Below are 20,587 nucleotides of genomic sequence, written 5' to 3' on the forward strand. Positions count from 1 at the left end.
TGCAGGGAGCACAGTCAGGCATTCTAGGAGCATAAATTACACATAAAATTTCCTAACAACCTATCACACTTTTGAAGGCCCTGGAGAACCAGGGACAATGGAATTATCCACAAAATTACCCCATTTTGGAAAGCAAACACCAACGTATATTCTATGGGCATAATGAGTCTTTTGAAGGGTTATATTTTCCCCAAAAGTCTTATAAAATACGTGGAAAGAAAATATATATTTATTTTTTACACAAAGTTGCCAAAACACATTATGCTACTTCTCCTAAGTATGGCGATACCACATGTATGACACCTTTACACAGCCTGGCAACAGAGAGGCCCAACATGCAGGGAGAACCATCAGGTGTGCTAGGAGCATAAATTACACATTTAGTTTCCTGACTACCCATCACACTTTTGAGGGGCCTGGAGCACTAGGACAATGGAAACACCCACAAAATGACCTAATTTTGAAAGGAAAACAACCCAACGTAAATTCTATGAGGCATGAGCTGGTGACGGGTACTCTGATGGGCTGGTGACAAGTACTGAGGGTACTCTGATGGCGACAGGTACTCAGGTACTCTGTTGACAGGTACTCTGATGGGCTGGTGACAAATATTCAGGGAACTCTGATGGCGACAGATACTCAGGTACTCTGATGGGCTGGTGACAAGTACTCAAGGTACTCTGATGGTGACAGGAACTCAGGTACTTTGAATGGCTCCTTCCTTGCACTTCAACATCACAAATACTTTTTGTTCTGTGCTTACATTTTACTTATACCAGTACTGCAAATGAGATACACCTGACTGTTCTGGTAGCATCTAATTTAACCATTATGTCAAGTAATGCTGTGAAGGAATCCCAAAATGATGAAAGGGATACGTTTCAGAAGGCAGCTAGTAAAACTGCAGCATCTGGGGACACCCGTGATGGAATGCGAAGCAATTACAAGAAAATCTATATTAGATTTGAGTCTTCTTTTCCTCATCTGCTGGTGTCAGGTAACATTTTGTGCCTGAATTGCAAGCCTTTTCAACAGCTAATTGAACATTATTAGGCAGGCCATAAACATGCAACTTAAAGCGGGAGTTCACCCGAATTTTTTTTTTTAACATTAGATGGATGCTCATTTTGTCAAGGGGAATCGGGTAGTTTTTTTAAAATCGAAGCAGTACTTACCGTTTTAGAGAGCGATCTTCTCCGCCGCTTCCGGGTATGGTCTTCGGGACTGGGCGTTCCTACTTAATTGACAGGCTTCCGACGGTCGCATACATTGCGTCACGAGTAGCCGAAAGTCGGTGCGGCTACTATTTTCGGAAAATCGTGACGCGATGTATGCGACCATCGGAAGCCTGTCAATCAAAAAAAAAACACCCGATTCCCCTTGACAAAACGAGCCTCAATCTAATGTTTAAAAAAAAGGTTTTTGGGTGAACCTCCACGTTAAGACTGGTGCTAGGCTGGATTCTGCCAGCAGGACTGCCTGGTGACTTTTACTTATTAGTAGTGATTTTTATTAGTATCTATTAGTTAATAAGTAATTATTATATTATTAGTGGTAATTATTAGTAATATTATTCAATTACTACTGTACACTTATAAGTATGTGCACATATTGGTGAATATGCACAATGCAAGTTAAAAAAACAAACAAAAAGTTTTTGAGCACTACTATAATATGCAAGCTTTCAAATTATTTACCTTTGACATCTTATAAACCAGCCCTCAAAAATTCTACTCGCATGCTCGCATTTTGCGAGTGGAATTTAGTGTAGGGCGAGTGAGGTGCAGGGACAGAGCAGGCTGACAGCTTCCTGGCTGAAGCGACCATCCAGGAAACGGTCAGCTGGGAGACACTGAGCGACATGGCTGGACTGAAGCCGCCGCCGTCTCCTCCTCACACGCACACAGCGGGCATCTCCCACTGTGTGTCACGTACGGAGCTGGGTGTGTGTTCGGCAGCTCCGTGTAACAAGATCCCGCCCCCCTAGACCTGCTTGTGTGATAGTAGATTGATTCAGTGATCCGCCTGTGACGGACCCATCCGTATACTGGACATATTGTGTTCGTCTGCTTTGCCGTTTTACATGAAGTCACCCATTCGTATGTCGGCAGTTTTAAAGTTATAGATTTTAATGTCTGTTATTTCAGTCTCCCATCTGGTCCCCTAGGGGAGTGTCCACCAGGTGGGAGACCTGCATAAATAATATGCCCTCAGTTCCAGGCTATCTGGGGATACGTTATATGAATATAAAATGTTCGGCAGTTATAAAGTTATAGATTTTAATGTCCGTTATTTCAGTCTCCCATCTGGTCCCCTAGGGGAGTGTCCACCAGGTGGGAGACCTGCATAAATACGGGCGGGTAGCCCACAGTAAATGAGTTTGTGTTTTACCCTCATAATGGAGCTTGGTCTCGTTACTGGAGGGGATTGGGTTACTGGCCACTAAGGACGGTGTACTTTGGAGCTCGGGAAGAGAGGTACCGCAACAACTGGTGGCAAGCGACGGGATGAACCTCAGCGCCCAAAGAAACCACTACAACCAGGACCAAATGGAATTGCAATACCAAAACCTGAGAAGAGCTACCTTAAAGGATTTATTAGAGCAAAGAGGCGGACAGGCCAGTAACCTCAAAAAGGGGGACATTATCACATTATTGCTGGAAATGGATGGAGTACCAGCAGCAGAGGGAACCAATGGACTCAGCCCAGACGACAGAACCCCCTAAGAAGAGAGATTTGACCGGGCGGTAAGAATTAGGCTGGCCCATTATGGTCCCAACCCATCTGCGGAAATTATCGCCCAAGTCCAAGCCGCTGTGGAGGCCAACCTGCTACGCCAAAGCGGCACTGCAGCAGCCCCAGTCACAGCAGACACGGGGGAAAGAAAGAAGGTGCCGTTTGCAGCATTTAAAGCCTTCAGTGAGACAGAAGGAGAGATCGATGGGTACCTTGCCGATTTTGAGCGGCAATGTGCCCTGCACAAGGTACCCCTGGAGGACTGGATCCCTATATTGTCCGGCAAGTTATCCGGCCGGGCCAGTGAGGCTTTTCGGGCCATCCCTGACGAGGAGATCGGGGATTATGTGGCCGTCAGGGAAACTCTACTCTCCCGGTATGCCGTTACACCCGAGGCATACCGAAGGAGGTTCCGGGACACTGTAAAAACGACTGGGGACTCCTACGTTGAATGGGCATGTAAGGTGCACCGCACCGCCGCACACTGGATGGCGGGGTGCCAGGCTGTGTCCTGAGAGGAGGTGCTACAGATGTTTCTGTTGGAACATTGCTTCGACAAATTACCAACAGGGGTCAGAGAGTGGGTAAGGGACCGTAAACCCTCCACTCTCCATGAAGCAGCTCGCCTGGCGGATGAGTATACGGATGCCCGAAAATTGGACAATTCAGCCACCAAGGCTCCCGCCAGGGTGGAATACAAGCCAGCAGCTACTATTTACCAACCCCCTATGAATCGGCCCTCAGCACCCCCTCCGTCGACCCAGTATCCCCGCTCACCCCGGTTTAACTCTCGGGAATACTCCCAACCCAGTCGGTGCTACCTATGCAATCAGCTGGGACACAAGCGACCGGAGTGCCCGATGAACAATGCCAACCAAAGTCAGTCCTGGAAGAGACCCCCAAGGGCCAATCCACGACCACCTCTCCCCGCAACTCACTGTGTGGAGGAAGAGGAATGCTGGAGTATTCTGCATGAGGCCGACCCCGTTCAGGCGGCCCACCGAGATAACAGGCAGCACCACAGACAGTGTGTCAAGGTCAACGGGAAGGAGGTCAGTGGCCTACGGGATACCGGTGCGACCATGACTTTACTCCAGAAGCACCTAGTATCCGAGAACCAACATACCGGGGACACGGTCGCAGTACGAGTAGCCGGAGGTGCCGTGTTCCGACTACCCGTTGCCCGGGTACATTTGGATTGGGGAGTGGGCGCTAGACAAGTGAACGTGGGGGTTATGAAAGACTTACCCCGCCGATGTCCTCCTTGGCAATGACTTGGCCCCCCTCCTTTCAGCCTATACTCCCATGGGCCCCGCTGCAGTAGACGCTGTCACGACCCGGGCCCAGACCCGTGCCACCGAAGCCGGCCCACCTGCTGCTGCGACCCAGGTAAGACCCTCTACCCCGACGTGTATGTTAGATCCGGCCCCTTTAGGCTGGGATACCCCAGAGATGTACGGAAGGGAGACTAGGGAAGACCCAACGTTAGCCAAGTACAGGGCCAGGGCCGACTCAGGGGAGGAAGGAGTAGATGGGGAGCACTACGAGTGGGTGGGGGATAGGCTGTACAGGATCCCGAGACCGTCCCAAAAACCGAGCACCCCTCCGCACAAGCGACAGCTAGTGGTACCTGCCAAGTACCGGCAGGAGATTTTACGGATTGGGCACGATGTGCCGTTAGCGGGCCATCTAGGCTCCCACCGCACAGCTCATAGGATCACACAAAACTTTTTCTGGCCCAATTTGAACCGAGACGTGCGGATGTATTGTAGCACGTGCGACACCTGTCAATGGGTAGGAATGCGGGGAGATCACCCAAAAGCTAGGCTTCAGTCGATGCCTATCATTGGGGAGCCCTTTTCCCGCATAGCCGTTGACCTTGTAGGTCCACTGGCCAGGGCTAGCCCCTCCGGTAAGAAGTACATTCTTACCGTGGTGGACTATGCCACACGTTACCCAGAGGCAGTAGCGCTGTCTAATATCGAGGCAGAGACAGTAGCTGATGCCCTGGTTAAGATATTCACTAGGGTCGGGTTCCCTCAGGAGATTCTCTCTGATCAGGGAACTCAGTTTACCGCTGTGCTCACCCAGCAACTGTGGAAGGTGTGCGGCATTAAACCGCTGCTTAGCTCACCGTATCACCCACAGACCAATGGCCTCTGCGAGCGATTTAATGGTACCCTCAAACAGATGCTGAGGACCTTTACTGACACTTGCAGAGACTGGGAGCGATTCCTGCCTCATCTGCTATTTGCATACAGAGAGGTGCCCCAGGAATCTACTGGGTTCTCCCCCTTTGAGTTACTCTATGGGAGAAGGGTCCGAGGACCCCTAGATCTCATTAGAGGACACTGGGAGGGGGAGACAGAGCAAGAAGGGACCCCCATAGTACCATATGTCCTGGAACTCCGGGACCGCATGGAGAAACTATCCCTGATGGTAAGGGAGAATCTCCAGGCGGCCCAGGGTAGAAAGAAGCGGTGGTACGATCGGGGCGCCCGACAGCGGGTCTTCCAGGTTGGGCAGAAGGTTCCAGTGCTCAAACCTGTGAAGGCAAACAAGATGCAAGCATCTTGGCAGGGCCCGTATAAAGTATTAGCGCAGATATGTGATACTACCTACCTTATAGCCAGCTGTTCAGATGAAGGGATCCAGCGATCCTTTCATGTGAACATGTTAAAGGAGTATCAGGAGCGACCAGAAGATGTTGCGGCAGTCTGTGCCCCAGCTACGGATGACCCTGAGAACTTACCTTTACCTGACTTGTTAGAGAGGAATCCCCAGATGGACCTTACGAGCCTTGTGCAGCTAGGAGACCGGTTAAACCCAGCAAAGAAGGTACAGGCAAGACAGCTTCTGTGGGAGAAGCAGGCGACGTTCTCCCAAGAACCCGGGTACACCACACTAGCTATGCACAAAGTCGAGACGCCCGGACAGAACCCCCTACGACAACCCCCATACCGTATCCCTGAAGCAGTCCGAGAGGAAATGCGGCCGGAGATACAGGAGATGACTCGGCTGGGGGTTATCGAGCCGTCAGACAGCCCTTGGGCCTCGCCTGTAGTCCTGGTGCCTAAGGAAGATGGGACCACCCGGTTCTGCGTAGATTACAGGCGGCTCAACGAACGGACCACCACTGACGCGTACCCGATGCCCCGGGTAGACAAATTATTAGACCGCATTGCCAGGGGGCGTTACCTGACCACCATTGACCTGTGCAAGGGTTATTGGCAGATCCCCCTGGCCGAGGATGCTATCCCTAAGTCGGCCTTCGTCACCCCATTTGGCCTATTCCAGTTTAAGGTTATGCCATTTGGAATGAAGAATGCTCCGGCTACCTTTCAGCGTATGGTGGAGAGACTCCTCGATGGCTTCCAGGACTTCGCGTGTGCGTACCTGGATGACATTGCGGTCTACAGCGAGACTTGGGAAGACCATTTAGTCCACGTGGGGGTGGTGCTGGACAAGATTCGGGCCGCCGGCCTGACCTTGAAGCCAGATAAGTGCCATTTAGGCATGGCAAAAGTGCAGTACTTGGGTCACAGGGTAGGATGTGGGACCCAGCGACCAGAGCCAGCTAAGGTCGAGGCGGTAGCTAACTGGCCCACACCTATCTCCAAGACCCAAGTGCTAGCCTTCCTGGGGACGGCAGGGTATTACCGACGTTTTGTCCCCGACTACAGTACGGTGGCCAAGCCCTTGACGGACCTGACTAAGAAAAACTTACCTAAGCAGGTCCTGTGGTCGCCAGCTTGTGAAGCCGCGTTTCGGGCCCTGAAGCAAGCTCTAGTGAATGCCCCTGTCTTGGCTGCCCCAGTGCCTAACGTTTTCTCGTCCATACGGATGCTTCCATGTATGGACTGGGGGCTGTGCTAAGCCAGGTCGGGGAAGATGGAGGGGAGCACCCTGTCGCGTATCTCAGCAGAAAACTACTACCCAGGGAAGTGAGTTATGCGGCAGTGGAGAAGGAGTGTTTAGCCCTGGTCTGGGCACTAAAGAAATTGAGTCCTTATTTATACGGACAAGAATTTTCCCTCATTACGGACCACAACCCCCTAGTTTGGCTTAACCGGGTCTCAGGAGACAATGGCAGACTGCTGAGGTGGAGTCTGGCACTACAGCCTTACAATTTCACCATCAGCTACCGACCCGGTAAGCAGAATGGGAATGCGGATGGATTATCTCGGCAAACAGACGTCTCTACGCCTTCTCCGTCCGGTCATCCCCAAGTTGACCCGCCAAAGGGTCAAGCCGGGTCTGCCGGAGTGTTCCACAAGGAGGGGGCCATGTGACGGACCCATCCGTATACTGGACATATTGTGTTCGTCTGCTTTGCCGTTTTACATGAAGTCACCCATTCGTATGTCGGCAGTTATAAAGTTATAGATTTTAATGTCTGTTATTTCAGTCTCCCATCTGGTCCCCTAGGGGAGTGTCCACCAGGTGGGAGACCTGCATAAATAATATGTCCTCAGTTCCAGGCTATCTGGGGATACGTTATATGAATATAAAATGTTCGGCAGTTATAAAGTTATAGATTTTAATGTCTGTTATTTCAGTCTCCCATCTGGTCCCCTAGGGGAGTGTCCACCAGGTGGGAGACCTGCATAAATACGGGCGGGTAGCCCACAGTAAATGAGTTCGTGTTTTACCCTCATAATGGAGCTTGGTCTCGTTACTGGAGGGGATTGGGTTACTGGCCACTAAGGACGGTGTACTTTGGAGCTCGGGAAGAGAGGTACCGCAACACCGCCTATCACACGAGCCGGTCTAGGGGGGCGGGATCTTGATACACGGAGCCGCCGAACACAGACCCAGCTCAGTAACACACAGCGAGTGGGAGATGTCCGCTGTGTGTGTGTGTGAACCAGGCTCATCAAGACAATGGTGAGTCTGGAGTGATGGGGCAAGGTGACGCTGCATTTAATTGGGGCACAGTGAAATTGCATTTAATGGGCCACGGTGACGCTGCATTTGATGGGGCACGGTGAAGCTGCATTTGATGGGGCACGGTGAAGCTGCATTTGATGGGGCACAGTGATGCTGCAAATCATGGGGCACGGTGATGTTGCAATTGATGGGGCACGGTGACGTTGCAATTCATGGGGCACGGTGTCGCTGCAATTGATGAGACACGGTGACGCTGCAATTGATGAGACACGGTGACGCTGCAATTGGTGGGGTACGGTGACGCTGCAATTGGTGGGGTACGGTGACGCTGCAATTGGTGGGGTACGGTGACACTGCAATTGGTGGGGTACGGTGACGCTGCAATTGGTGGGGTACGGTGACGCTGCAATTGATGGGGCACGGCGACGCTGCAGTTGATGGAGCACGGCGATGCTGCATTTGATGGGGCACTGCGACACTGCAATTTATAGGGCACAGTGACGCTGCAATTGCTGGGGCAGGGTGATGCTGCAATTCATGGGGCACGGTGACGCTGCAATTCATGGGGCACGGTGACGCTGCAATTCATGGGGCACGGTGACGCTGCAATTCATGGGGCACGGTGACGCTGCAATTCATGGGGCACGGTGACGCTGCAATTCATGGGGCACGGTGACGCTGCAATTCATGGGGCACGGTGACGCTGCAATTCATGGGGCACGGTGACGCTGCAATTCATGGGGCACGGTGACGCTGCAATTCATGGGGCACGGTGACGCTGCAATTCATGGGGCACGGTGACGCTGCAATTCATGGGGCACGGTGACGCTGCAATTCATGGGGCACTGTGACGCTGCAATTCATGGGGCACTGTGACGCTGCATTTGATGGTACACTGTAAAGCTGCATTTGATGGGGCACTGTGACGCTGCATTTGATGTGGCACGGTGACACTGCAATTGATGTGGCATGGTGACACTGCAATTGATGGGGCACTGCGACGCTGCAATTGATGGGGCACAGTGATGCTGCATTTGATGGGGCACAGTGAAGCTGCATTTGATGGGGCACAGTGAGGCTGCATTTGATGGGGCACAGTGAGGCTGCGTTCATGGGCACAGTGAGACTGCATTCATGGGCACCATAAAGCTGCATTTGATGGGCACAGTGAGGCTGCACTGATGGGTACTCATATGTTTTACATTAATATTGTTAACGTTTGTTGTTAATAATATTTATTTTTGGAACTTAATTCTGCTTAAAACATTTAACAGTGTAATTTCATGAGATAATTTACAAGGGCGTGTTTAGGGGTGGACTTAGGGGTGGGGCAGGGGAGGGGTTGGGTGGTGCAACTAGTGGCTAGTAACTCTTAGGCCGCGTACAGACGACCAAACATGTACGATGAAACCGGTCCGTCGGACCGTTTTCACCGTACATGTCTGCCCGGGGATTTCTGTATGGTGGCTGTACTCACCATCATACAGAAATCCGCGCGTAAACGTGGGCGGCCCTGCCAGTTCAATGCTTCCACGCATGCGTCAAAGTCATTCGACGCATGCGAGGGATGGCGGGCGCTCGGACATGTACGGTAGGTCTGTACATACGACCGAACATGTCCGAGCGGGCAGGATTTCAGCGGGCTGTTTTAAAACAAGTCCAGAAATATTTGCCTGCTGGAAAAAGGCCCGGCGGGCAAATGTTTGCTGGAATCCTGCCCGCTCGGGCCTACACACGACCGAACATGTCTGCTGAAACTGGTCAGTCCAGTTTTAGCAGACATGTTCGGTCGTGTGTACGGCCCATTAAGGCCTGGCTAGTGGCTCAGGACTTGAAATTTTGAGCCCTGTTATAAACGACCTTCACTGTTCATGCAACCATCACGTTTGGGATTAATAATGAATGTATGCAGCAATAAAACAACTCCAATAATCACTATGTAAATTGTTCAGATAAAAGAATACCTACAAAGATTTTAGAGAAACCACTCCACCTTTAAAAAATAGTCGAGAAATACAGTATACTACCGAATGTCAACTTTTGAAGACCTGCCCTGTCATATTGTGCAAATCTGAAAATCTTGGACCATGTGATTGCCTGCATTAATACAACTTTAGGGGCCCTGGCTTTAAAGTATAACTAAAGGCAAATAATTATTTTAGTTTTGGACAGAGTAGAAAAGGATCAGAGCACCCGTCAGGTTTTTATTGCTGTCTGTGCCACTATTAGGGAGATTCACCCCTCTCTATGTGACCTGAAGGTCCCCAAGGAATTCACATAATTTGCAGGTATTTCCTCTTTCCTGTGTTAGGCTGTGGGACAGGAAGTGAGGGTAAATCCCCCAAATGGGGCACAGATGGCAAAAAATAAACTGACAGGGGTTAGAACGCTCCCTTACTCTATCCAAAATGGAAAAACAAAAAAAGTTTTGCCTGCAGTTCTACTTAAGGCTGGGTTCACACTATCTGCAAAGCTTCTCGCAGTAGGGGGTCCAATGAGTCCCCAAGTCACAGTTTCAGATTCAAATTAAGTCTAATTTTTTGCCTGAATTTGGACCTGAAACGGATCCAAAGACGCACAGACCCTTCTGCAGCCACCCTGGAGATGTGCGAAACAGCTCAATTGAGACCTGGTCACACTCTCGTGTCATGCGAATTGGATGCAGGGGAAGCTCGCATCCAATTCGCGTAAGTGTAAACCCAGCCTTAAATTAACCTGTCCCTAGAACAAAGCATACAACAAGAGGTATCCTGTTACTGGTTTAGAAGAAGTAGCCTGTAAAGATTAGTAACACTTACCAGTCCAATGGGACAATGGGAGACCAATTTCAATATTTGCCCTTTAAGAGCTACAGTGTAGTGCAGCCTACACCGACTGCTGTGCCAAAAGCCTGGTTCCCCAATAAAGCGGAGGTCCGCCTAAAAAATAAAATAAAAAAAATATTAAAAGCCAGCAGCTACAAATACTGCAGCTGCCGACTTTTAATAAATGGACACTTGGCTGTCCAGGGTGCCCGTGATGTCGGCAGCCAAAACCGATCAGTCGCTCGGTTCTCAGCTGCCCCCGGCGCCATCCTCGTGAGGGAAATAGGAAGTGAAGCCTTGCGCGTCCTCACTGGTCCCTGCTGTCTTCTGGGACCTGTGTGTTTCCCAGAAGACAGCAGGGGAGGACAGTGTAGGCACAGCAAGTGGAGTAGGTCACTGCGATCACCATGTGATCCATGTCAGGAAGTGGGAGCAAATATCTGTATTACACAGGTATCTGCTCCCTCCTCCCCCCTGAAAGGTGCCAAATGTGACACCGGAGGGGGGGAGGATTCCAAAAAGTGGAAGTTCCATTTTTGGGTGGAACTCCACTTTAAGCAATGTGGTTTCACCAAACAGCAACTACAGCACTATTGTTTCTTGTAGTGATGTGGGGAGCATGCAACTTCCCTTCTTATTATTACACTGTGCCACTGACTGTCACTAGGGGTGGGGAAAAGTGACATCTTGGCGCTAACACAGGGATTTTTTGTGGCAAAAGAGATAGGTGGCCACGAGGTCAACTTTCAGTTGCAAAGCACAGGTTTATCTAAAAGTGATTTTTTTCTGATAACCTTGGTTGCCAGAAACCCAACTTCGAAATTAGTTTTACTTTGTCACTTAAAGCGATAATAAAGGATTCATTTTTTTAATATATTTCATCTGCTAAGGTGAAGATTTACTGGACAGGCCACCTCTTGTTTTTCTTATTTTCTTTCTTGCTGCTTCAGATAGTGCCCACAATGCTGTCTGTGATATGTGTATTCAGGGCGTCTCCTTTCCCCAGTATAGTTCTATGGAGACACTCTTGTGTTTAGTGCTGAATGGATGTGCATCCGTTCAAGCACAAAGCCCACTCCTCTCCAACCTACAAGGCCGCGTACACACGGTCGTTCCAAACCGATGAGAATGGTCCGACGGGCCATTTCCATCGGTTCACCGCTGAAGTGGCCTGATGGTCTGATGTGCGTACACACCATCGTTCCAAAAACCGATCGGGTCAGAACGCAGTGACGTCAAACACACGACATGCTGAATAAAACGAAGTTCAATGCTTCCAAGCATGCGTCGACTTGATTCTGAGCATGCGCGGGTTTTGAACCAATGCTTTCTGTACTAACCATCGGTTTGGACCGATCGGGCAGCGGTCCATCGGTTCGATTTTGAAGCATGGTTTAACATTTGGACCGAAGGAAAACCAGACCGATGGGCTATACACACGGTCGGTTTGGACCAATGAAACTGAACCTCGGTCCATTCTCATCGGTTTTGTCCGACCGTGTGTACGCGGCCTAAGCTGATTGGCTGCTGGCGTCTGTTCTGCTCCCTTTTCCTTAGGAGAGCCCTTATCTAAAAGGAAGCTGAAAAACCTGTGCTAAGGGATGTAAAGGTGATGGATAGACACTACTGTGGATAAGCGTCTGTGCAAACATGATTAATAGTGGGGAGATGTTTATAATATTGCTTAGCATGGAAGGATTAAAATTAAAGTAACATTTAATACCAACAGTTCAGAAACACCACCCGCTGCCATTACCCTTGTCCACTGAGGTTGCCTTAGTAACCAATAGTGGCACCATCATTGCAAAGAATAATACTATATAAGTTTGCAGGGTTTAGTTCTGAAGTCAGGCCTCTAAAGCCCCGTACACATGATCGGAATTTCCGATGGAAAAAGTCAGACAGGCTTTTTCCCATTGGAAATTCCGACCGTGTTTATGCCCCATTGGAGTAATTCCATCGGAAATTCCGACCGTGTTAATGCCCCATTGGAGTAATTCCATCGGAGTTTAGATAGAGAAAATGTTCTATTTGGAATTCCGATGCGAGTTTGGCCGGGCAAAAGCCTGATCGTGTGTACGGGGCATAAGACTACAGAGAGGTATACATAGGAGTTTTGTTTGACGAAGATAATAGTTGGCATCTTCTGGTGTCTACTTTTAGACAAGACTAAAAGTTTAAAAAGGCTGGCAGGTTCACCTTAACTCCAACTTAGATCTTCGGTTTGTGCACATGATAAGCACATTTCCTTTACTGCTTTAATCTGCAACTCTGTACAATACGGTCACCACACTATCAAGTCCAATAACAGTAACCATCCCCACAGGGATTGTGCAATGCAATTTGCTTGCCCAATCTACTATTTAATGCTGAAAAGAAAAAGAGGAGACACCAATGCATCTTTCTGACTTATAGCTCCTAGATACACTTTACTGTTGTTGGTATAGGAGCTCACTAATGACCTACCTCTAGCCGCAAACAGCATAAGCTATTATATAAGGGATTAATGAGGATAACCAAGAGATCATTACAGTCTAATGAGGGTGCCAATTAGAGAATGGCAGAAAGTAAAAGAGGTCAGCAGATCAACTGCACAATTCTGTAAACAGATAAAGCTATTTTAAAAGGAAGCATCTTTTTCTTTGTTCCACTGACATGGAGGCACAGTCATCATGCTGTGGCTCAATCATGTAGTCACCTGAAGATGATTAAAAGGCTATAGTAGATTATACCTCCACTCAGGAACCTTAAGACATTTTAATAGCTCCTCATCATTTCTTATTAACATGCAGGTTAATGCATCCTTGTAACTGGGTCCAGTTCTTCCTCTGCTTGTTCAAACAAAGGTCATTTCATAACTCTGGGTAGAGCTCAGATACAGACCACATGGCCAAACAATTTATCCAAAAAAAAAAAAAAGCAAATGGTATGTGCCAGCAACCAGTGAAAAAATATTGTAATTACTTTTTGCCTCATTCTTTTCTAGGAAATCTAGTTTCTAAACTTAAGTGTTCTGTAAATGGTGGAGTGCCTACAAACTTAAAAGAAACAAACAATGCCCTGAAAAGCAATCCACAGTGGAATTTTTAATCATGGGACTTGTCAAAACATTTTTATTCATTTTTTACCACTGACTTACTCATTCACATAGGGAAGGGGCTATCTGGGAGCAACCTTACTTTTAAAGGGGGCTTTAGATAAGCTCCTGGTCTGCAGACTACCCCAACCATCAGGCCAGGGTTGTTCGGAAAAGATCCTCGTCCTCATGAACATGGCGACAAGCTTCTTTGGCAGGGGCCACCCTTGCTAAAGTACCACCCCTGATGCTTGTGGCCTGGTAAAGTTTAGGGAGGGGAGGGGGGCTGCATCCTTGTCCCCCACCTTTTCTGGCCACCCAGGCTGCATGCTTGAATAAGGGTCTAGTATGGATTTTCAGGGGGAGCGCCTTTGTTTTTGCATTGAAGTCCTCCCTAAAATTCATACCAGACGCAAAAGGGTCTGGTATGGAATCTAATGGGACCCCAACAACCCATACCCGATCTAAAGGGTTAGATATGAACCTGGGGGGGGGGGGGGACCCTCATGCTGTTTATCTTTTTACATTAAAGGAGGAGCAAGAAAAATGTTTTGCCTCCCACTGCAGCTGGAGGTTTGCTTGGCCAAACACCCATTAATTTGGCTATCTGAACAGGAATCTCCATAGATTTACACAGTGCTGAGGTCTCCCACATATTATTTCCCCTGCTGGTCGAATGTTCTTGGCCTATTTACACACACACACACACACACACACACACACACACACACACACAAGATGACGAACCCTTGAGCAATCTCTTATATACTGTGACCAAATAACCACTTTCTGTGTTCCCACACACCACTTCCTGTGTATATACAACCTAACTGCAGTACTGCAAATACCCGGTTTGTATAAAAAAAAATGTACAATTCTTCCTGCTACAAAAGATAAATAAAAAATATACAAATACTGTTAGCAATTATATACAAAATCAATCTGCGTGCTGGAAATTCTATACAATGTGTATAACTTCTATTTATAGTACCATCATGTGCATATTAACCGCTTAAGGACCCCTTCACGCCGATATACGTCGGCAGAAGGGCACAAGTACGTACCTGTACGTCGCCTTTAAGAGCCCAGCCATGGGTCGCGAGCGCGCCGCCGGCAGCGCGCTCACGACCTGGTCCTGTTCTCCGTGACCGCGCCCGTGGGACCCGATCGCCGATGGTGTCCCGTGATCGGGTCACAGAGCTGAAGAACGGGGAGAGGCAAGTGTATACAAACCTTTCCCCATTCTTCCTAGTGTGACTGCCACTGATCGTCTGTTCCCTGTCATAGGGAACTACGATCAGTGATGTCACACGCCAAGCCACGCCCCCACACAGTAGTAAACACTCCCTAGGAAACACTTAACCCCTTCAGCGCCCCCTACAGGTTAACCCCTTCACTCCCAGTGTAATTTTCACAGTAATCAGTGCATTTTTATAGCACTTTTTGCTGTAAAAATGACAATGGCCCCATAATAGTGTCAAAAGTGTCCGCCATAATGTCACAGTCACGATAAAAAAAATTAAAAGAAATAAAAAAATCGAAAAAAAAAAAAAGGTGATCGCCGCCATAACTAGTAAAAAAAAAATTATTAATAAAAATGCCATAAAACTATCCCCTATTTTGTAGACGCTTTAACTTTTGTGCAAACCAATCAATAAACGCTTATTGCGTTATTTTTTTTTACCAAAAATAGGTAGAAGAACACGTATCGGCCTAAACTGAGGAAAAGAAAGTTTTTTTTATATATTTTTGGGGGAACCGCAGAGGTGATCAAATACCACCAAAAGAAAGCTTTTTGTGGTACAAAAAAAAAAAAAAAAGGACGTCAATTTTGTTTGGGAGCCACGTCGCGCGACCGCGCAATTATCAGTTAAAGCGACGCAGTGCCGAATTGCAAAAAGGGGCCTGGTCCTTTAGCTACAAAATGGTCCGGGGCTTAAGTGGTTGATGAAATCATTGTAAACAAACAAAAATTCCCACTTCAATCAGAGTCCTCTTTTGCTGCACATCCACATTGTTTGTTTGGAAGCTGATGAGACCTTCTTGAACCAGGGCCATTTAAATACAGAAAAGGTTGGGATATATGCCGCCCTGGGGCTGACCCTCTTGCCTGCATGAGGCGTTTTAGATTTAGCAAGAGTTTGAGTACAGTATATTGTTCCTCGTTTTGAGCATGAGTACTGCTACAAACAAGTAACCTTTGCAATCTGCAATCCTGAATTTGGGGACTGCCATTTGGTTTTTGCGGTGCCTCACTTCTCGTATACCTACCTCTATGGCAGTGATTTTCATCCTGGGAATGATCTACCTACTTTTTTGTTGAACACCCTTCCCCTAAAGAAGCATCTCTGTGAGCATTACAAATTTGTGACCCCTCTGCAAGCTTTACAGTTGGAGTGCAAAGTGTCATTGTATTGTTCTTAGTTGTAATGTAGAGAGAGTGTCACTACAAAAAGGAATTCTGTTCACCAACAATAATGTGCAAAATGTTTTTACATGTTGTTGTGTCATTAAGATTTTAAAATAACCGCATCTGGCTATACCACGGTTGAGTTGAGATAAATAAAATGTCAATTTTAAATGGCTGAATGTCTTCGTTTATCTTGAGTGGATATACACCAGTATAGTCCCATTTTTTTTACTTTAGTCATTACCTCAAATGTTAGAGCCGTTTCACACTACCGCAACCTGGGGGGCGACACAATGTCACCCGACATGACAAATTACATGCAAGTGAACGAGAGCCGTCTTAATGTACACTACTGAAGTCGCTCCGACTTCAGAAAAGGTTCCTGTACTACTTCTAGGCGACTTGTACCCATTGATTTCAATGGAAGTTGCCTCCAAAGTTGGATCACCCTCTTAACTGAAGCAACTTTACAGGAACAAAAACTAGTTTTCTCAGGCAAACCCCTCCCTCCCACAGAGCTGATTATGGTTTGATTGGCCACTGGCAAAGTCGCCTGTCCTGGAGGCGACTTGAAGTCGCCCCAAGTCACTCTGAAGTCGCCCCGCAAAGTCGCGCCCAGAGTCGTGTTGCCCCTGTGTGAACCGGCTCTTAAAATGATTGTAAAGCTTTCTTTTAAAAAAACAAACAAATTAAAAACACAAACAAGTCATACTTGCCTGCACAAAGCAGCCTTATCTTTTTCTGGGGTCCCTGGCTGGTTCTCCTGGCTCCTCCCCCTGCCAAGTGCCATAGAGAAAGTGGCTATTCAGACACAGTCTGGCTCGGCCCGGTCTCTCAGTTTTGACTGACAGCAGCAGGAGCCAATGGCTCACGCTGCTCCCAGCCAAGCCTATGAGAGCTGGAAGAAGAGCTGCTGCAGATGTGCGCAGATCAAGATCAGGCTCAGGTAAGTATTAAGGGGGGCTGGGGCGAAGTTCTACTAAATAAAGTTTTTTTTATTTACACATTAAAGTTAAAAAAAAATAATAAAAAAAAAAAACGGTCATCTTTACAGCCACTTTAAATATTCGCAAAGCCATTTTTCTATAAATAGATCCCTTTGTTTTTTTCTCTAACATTTACTTTATTTTTTTATTAAGAAATATTTCTTAAAATAAAACTGACATTGAAATATATCCTATACCCTCACTGTTTTTTTTATTTATTTTTTCTTTGCCAAGATTGATTCTTCTTGTTTGGAACTGGAATAAGATTTAGTAAGAGATGAATGCTAAAGGAAAAAAATATATTTATTACTTGTTTATCACGTACACAGTATAGTAGCTCAGGGAGTAATATATCTAGCACATACCAATTATGCTGCGTAACATTTTCCTACTCATTCCAATGTCATTGCTGCTATTAAAGGATCCTTGCTATTCAAGAGCATTGCAAAGACAATAACCCTACAAGCTACCAACCTAAAGATAATCATAAAATATATAACATATCAAAGAAACACTTTTACTGCCTGTGCATTTCAAGATAGCAGGGGTAAGGCTTTAAAGTTTTTTTGGAATAAATATTAAATTTACAAAACCTCAGATTTCCTTTAATGTACACCTGTTTTTGTCCTATTTAGGAATGCTGGATTTTTCATAATTTTTACTACATCCCTGAAGATATTTTTTGTAAAGCAGCCCACCATGCTGACCCTCCCATCTCGGTCTTCATGTGCAAGGATTTGTGGATGGCTACTTTAAATGTAGATTCTTTGTACTTTCTGTACAATTCAATATTTTCTAATGAATACATCACTGTTTACAATGGTGGCTTTAAATAATTCCTTGAAGTTCAGCTTTATGTGAATATAGAACTCAAAGCACCAACTGCACCTTAATTTAATCTTATGCCAAGGCCCCTTTCACACGTGCGGACCGTATGTCCGCTTTGTCATCCATCCGTTTGCGGATGAAAAAGGGACATACATTGGTCCCTATGAGATCACGGATGTCAGCGGATGTACACCCGATCTCGTCCGCCTCCGCAAAGATCCGATTTTGCAGACGGAAGAAAACACAATTTTTCCTTCTGTCTGTGGACATACGGTCTGTGTTCATCCGATCCCCCCATAGGGGAGAGCGGAAAAAAGACAGGGCGGTCCCTGCACAGTGTGCGAGGACCTCCCTGTCATCCGCCAGCTCAGCGGGGATCAACGGAACGGGGATCTCCGCAAACGGAGGTGGATCATTACTGATCCGCCCCGTGTGAAAGGGGCCTAACAGGTTTGCATTTCGTTTCCGAAAATGTAATGTAATTTTTTTTAAATATATATATATATATATATATATATATATATATTTTTTTTTTATATTTCCATGTACGAAAGGATTCAAAATAAAATTAAACTGACATATAATCAGCATTCTTATTTATTTAAAGTGGCTCTAAAAGGTTAAACATGTTTTACCTTCATGCATTCCCTGCATGTTCCAGTATCTGGAGCGCCCCCTCACATCTAAATACTTACCCGAGTCCTCGCTTGATCCAGTGCTGGTCTGCAGCAACTCTCTCTTCGATCTCTGACAGGACAAAGAGGTGGTAGCAGCAGGGCCGTCTTTAATATGGTTTGGGCCCTGGGCAAACATTTTTTTTGGGCCCCCCTCCAGCTTATTTTGGGCCTGGCTGGTTCACATGTATGTTTTGGGCGGTCCTCATTTGTGCAGGCACAGCAGCCCATTGATTTGAATGGGCTGCCATGCCATTGTTTCCTGCCTATGGTTCCTTTGATCGCTCCATCTGTTACTTGGATGCCTTGAAATCCATTCTGCTTTTGCACCATGCTACTTACCTGCAGTTCTTGCACACACAAACGCACTGTGTTTTTAAAAGCGTGACCTAAACGTCTAAAAATGCAGCAAGTTTGACAGTGCGGGAACTGCAGATAAGTCACAGCAGACAGCAGAATGGACAGACAGTGCTGTATTTCAGTGCTTGATGGGCATAGGTGTGCCGTGTGCGCAGCCTATTACATGAGGCATGTGCTTTTCTTTGCAGGAAACGCAGGCATGGCGGTCCATTCAAATGAATGGGCTGCTGTGCCTGCGCAAATGTGGGCCGCCAAAACACATACATGTGAACCAGCCAGGCCCAAAATAAGCCCATCAAGCAGTTAAATACAGACAGTAATGCCATGTGCTCTGAGGCTTTACTCAGCCTGGACTGCAGGTCTGGTCTGTGATTTAAAGAGTTCCTCTATTTTACACATGGCATGGCATGGGGTCCCATGGTGCTAAAGCAGAATGGAGAGACGGTGCTGTGACCCCATGCCATGTGTAAAATAGAGGAACTTTTTAAAACACTGACCAGACCTGCAGTGAATCATCAAATATTATAAAGACTTTGGGCACACTCTACAGAAAACTTCTATTTACAATATAGATTAGCAAACAGTGACTTTCCTTTGAGGAGCAGAACATGAAGAAGTCAGCCTCGGGAAGAGCAAACTGGGGATGTTATAAAATCACATTCTAATTCACTTTTATATACAAGCAGCACCCAGTGGCAGGAAGGGAGAAGTGCACGTCTAAAGGGAAGCCAGGGGTGCTGTACATTTTAAAACACTGGGAAGGGAAGCAGTACTGTCACTGGCTGCGTGCCGCTGATGATTTTCAGCCTGATTTGTGGGCAGCAAAGGGGCTTAACGGGAGGCAGGGCCGCCATCAGGAATTATGGAGCCACTTACACAGCTTCAGGCATGGGCCCCCTGGAGCAGAGAACCGGGATACGGGGGTGCTGCCGCCTGAAATTGAGAAGCAGGGGGGGGCTGCCGCAAATATAGAAGCGGGGGGCCCTTTACAAAAAAAGAAATAAAAAAAGAAATAAAGAAAAAATATATAAAAAAAAGGGGTGTAGCCATCCGGGGCCCTGGGGACCTCTGGGCCCTTTAATAAAAAGGAAAAAAGAAATAAAAAATATATATAAAAAATATATTTTAAAAAGGGGGTTGCCATCTGGGGCCCTTTAATAAAAAGAAAAAAAGAAAAAATATATATAAAAAATATATTTTAAAAAGGGGGTTGCCATCTGGGGCCCTGGGCCCTTTAATAAAAAGAAAAAAAGAAAAAATATATATAAAAAATATATTTTAAAAAGGGGGTTGCCATCTGGGGCCCTGGGGACCTCTGGGCCCTTTAATATTATTTTTTTTAATAAAAATTAATTACAAAAAAAGGGGGTTGCCATCCGGGACCTCTGGGCCCTTTAATAAAAAATATATATATATATATATAAAAAAGAAACATTTATATAAAAAAAAGGGGGGGTTGCCATCCAGGGCCCTGGGGACCTCTGGGCCCTTTAATAAAATTTATATATATATATATATATATATATATATATATATAAACAAAAATAAAGGGTGTTTGCCACATGGGGCCCTGGGGACCTCTGAGCCCTTTAATAATAAAAATATAATATATATATATATATATATATATATATATATATATATATATATATAAAATAATGTATAAAAAATAACGTTTTTTATAAAAAAAAAAAGGGGGGTTGCCATCCGGGGCCCTGGGGACCTCTGGGTCCTTTAATAATAATAATAATAATAATAATAATAATAATAACATTTATATATAATAAATATAATATAATATAATAAATAATAATTAATAGTAT

At 46.4% G+C, this 20,587-nt stretch overlaps 1 protein-coding gene across 3 annotated transcripts in view; it reads right to left on the reverse strand.

Annotated features, from left to right (window-relative positions):
• Nucleotides 1-20,587, reverse strand: part of TANGO2 (transport and golgi organization 2 homolog) — a 177,868-nt gene that overhangs the window by 17,207 nt on the left and 140,074 nt on the right. The gene's annotated exons all lie outside the window — the stretch shown is intronic.

Source organism: Rana temporaria, chromosome 1 (genome assembly GCF_905171775.1).
Source record: "Rana temporaria chromosome 1, aRanTem1.1, whole genome shotgun sequence".
Lineage (NCBI taxonomy): Eukaryota > Metazoa > Chordata > Amphibia > Anura > Ranidae > Rana > Rana temporaria.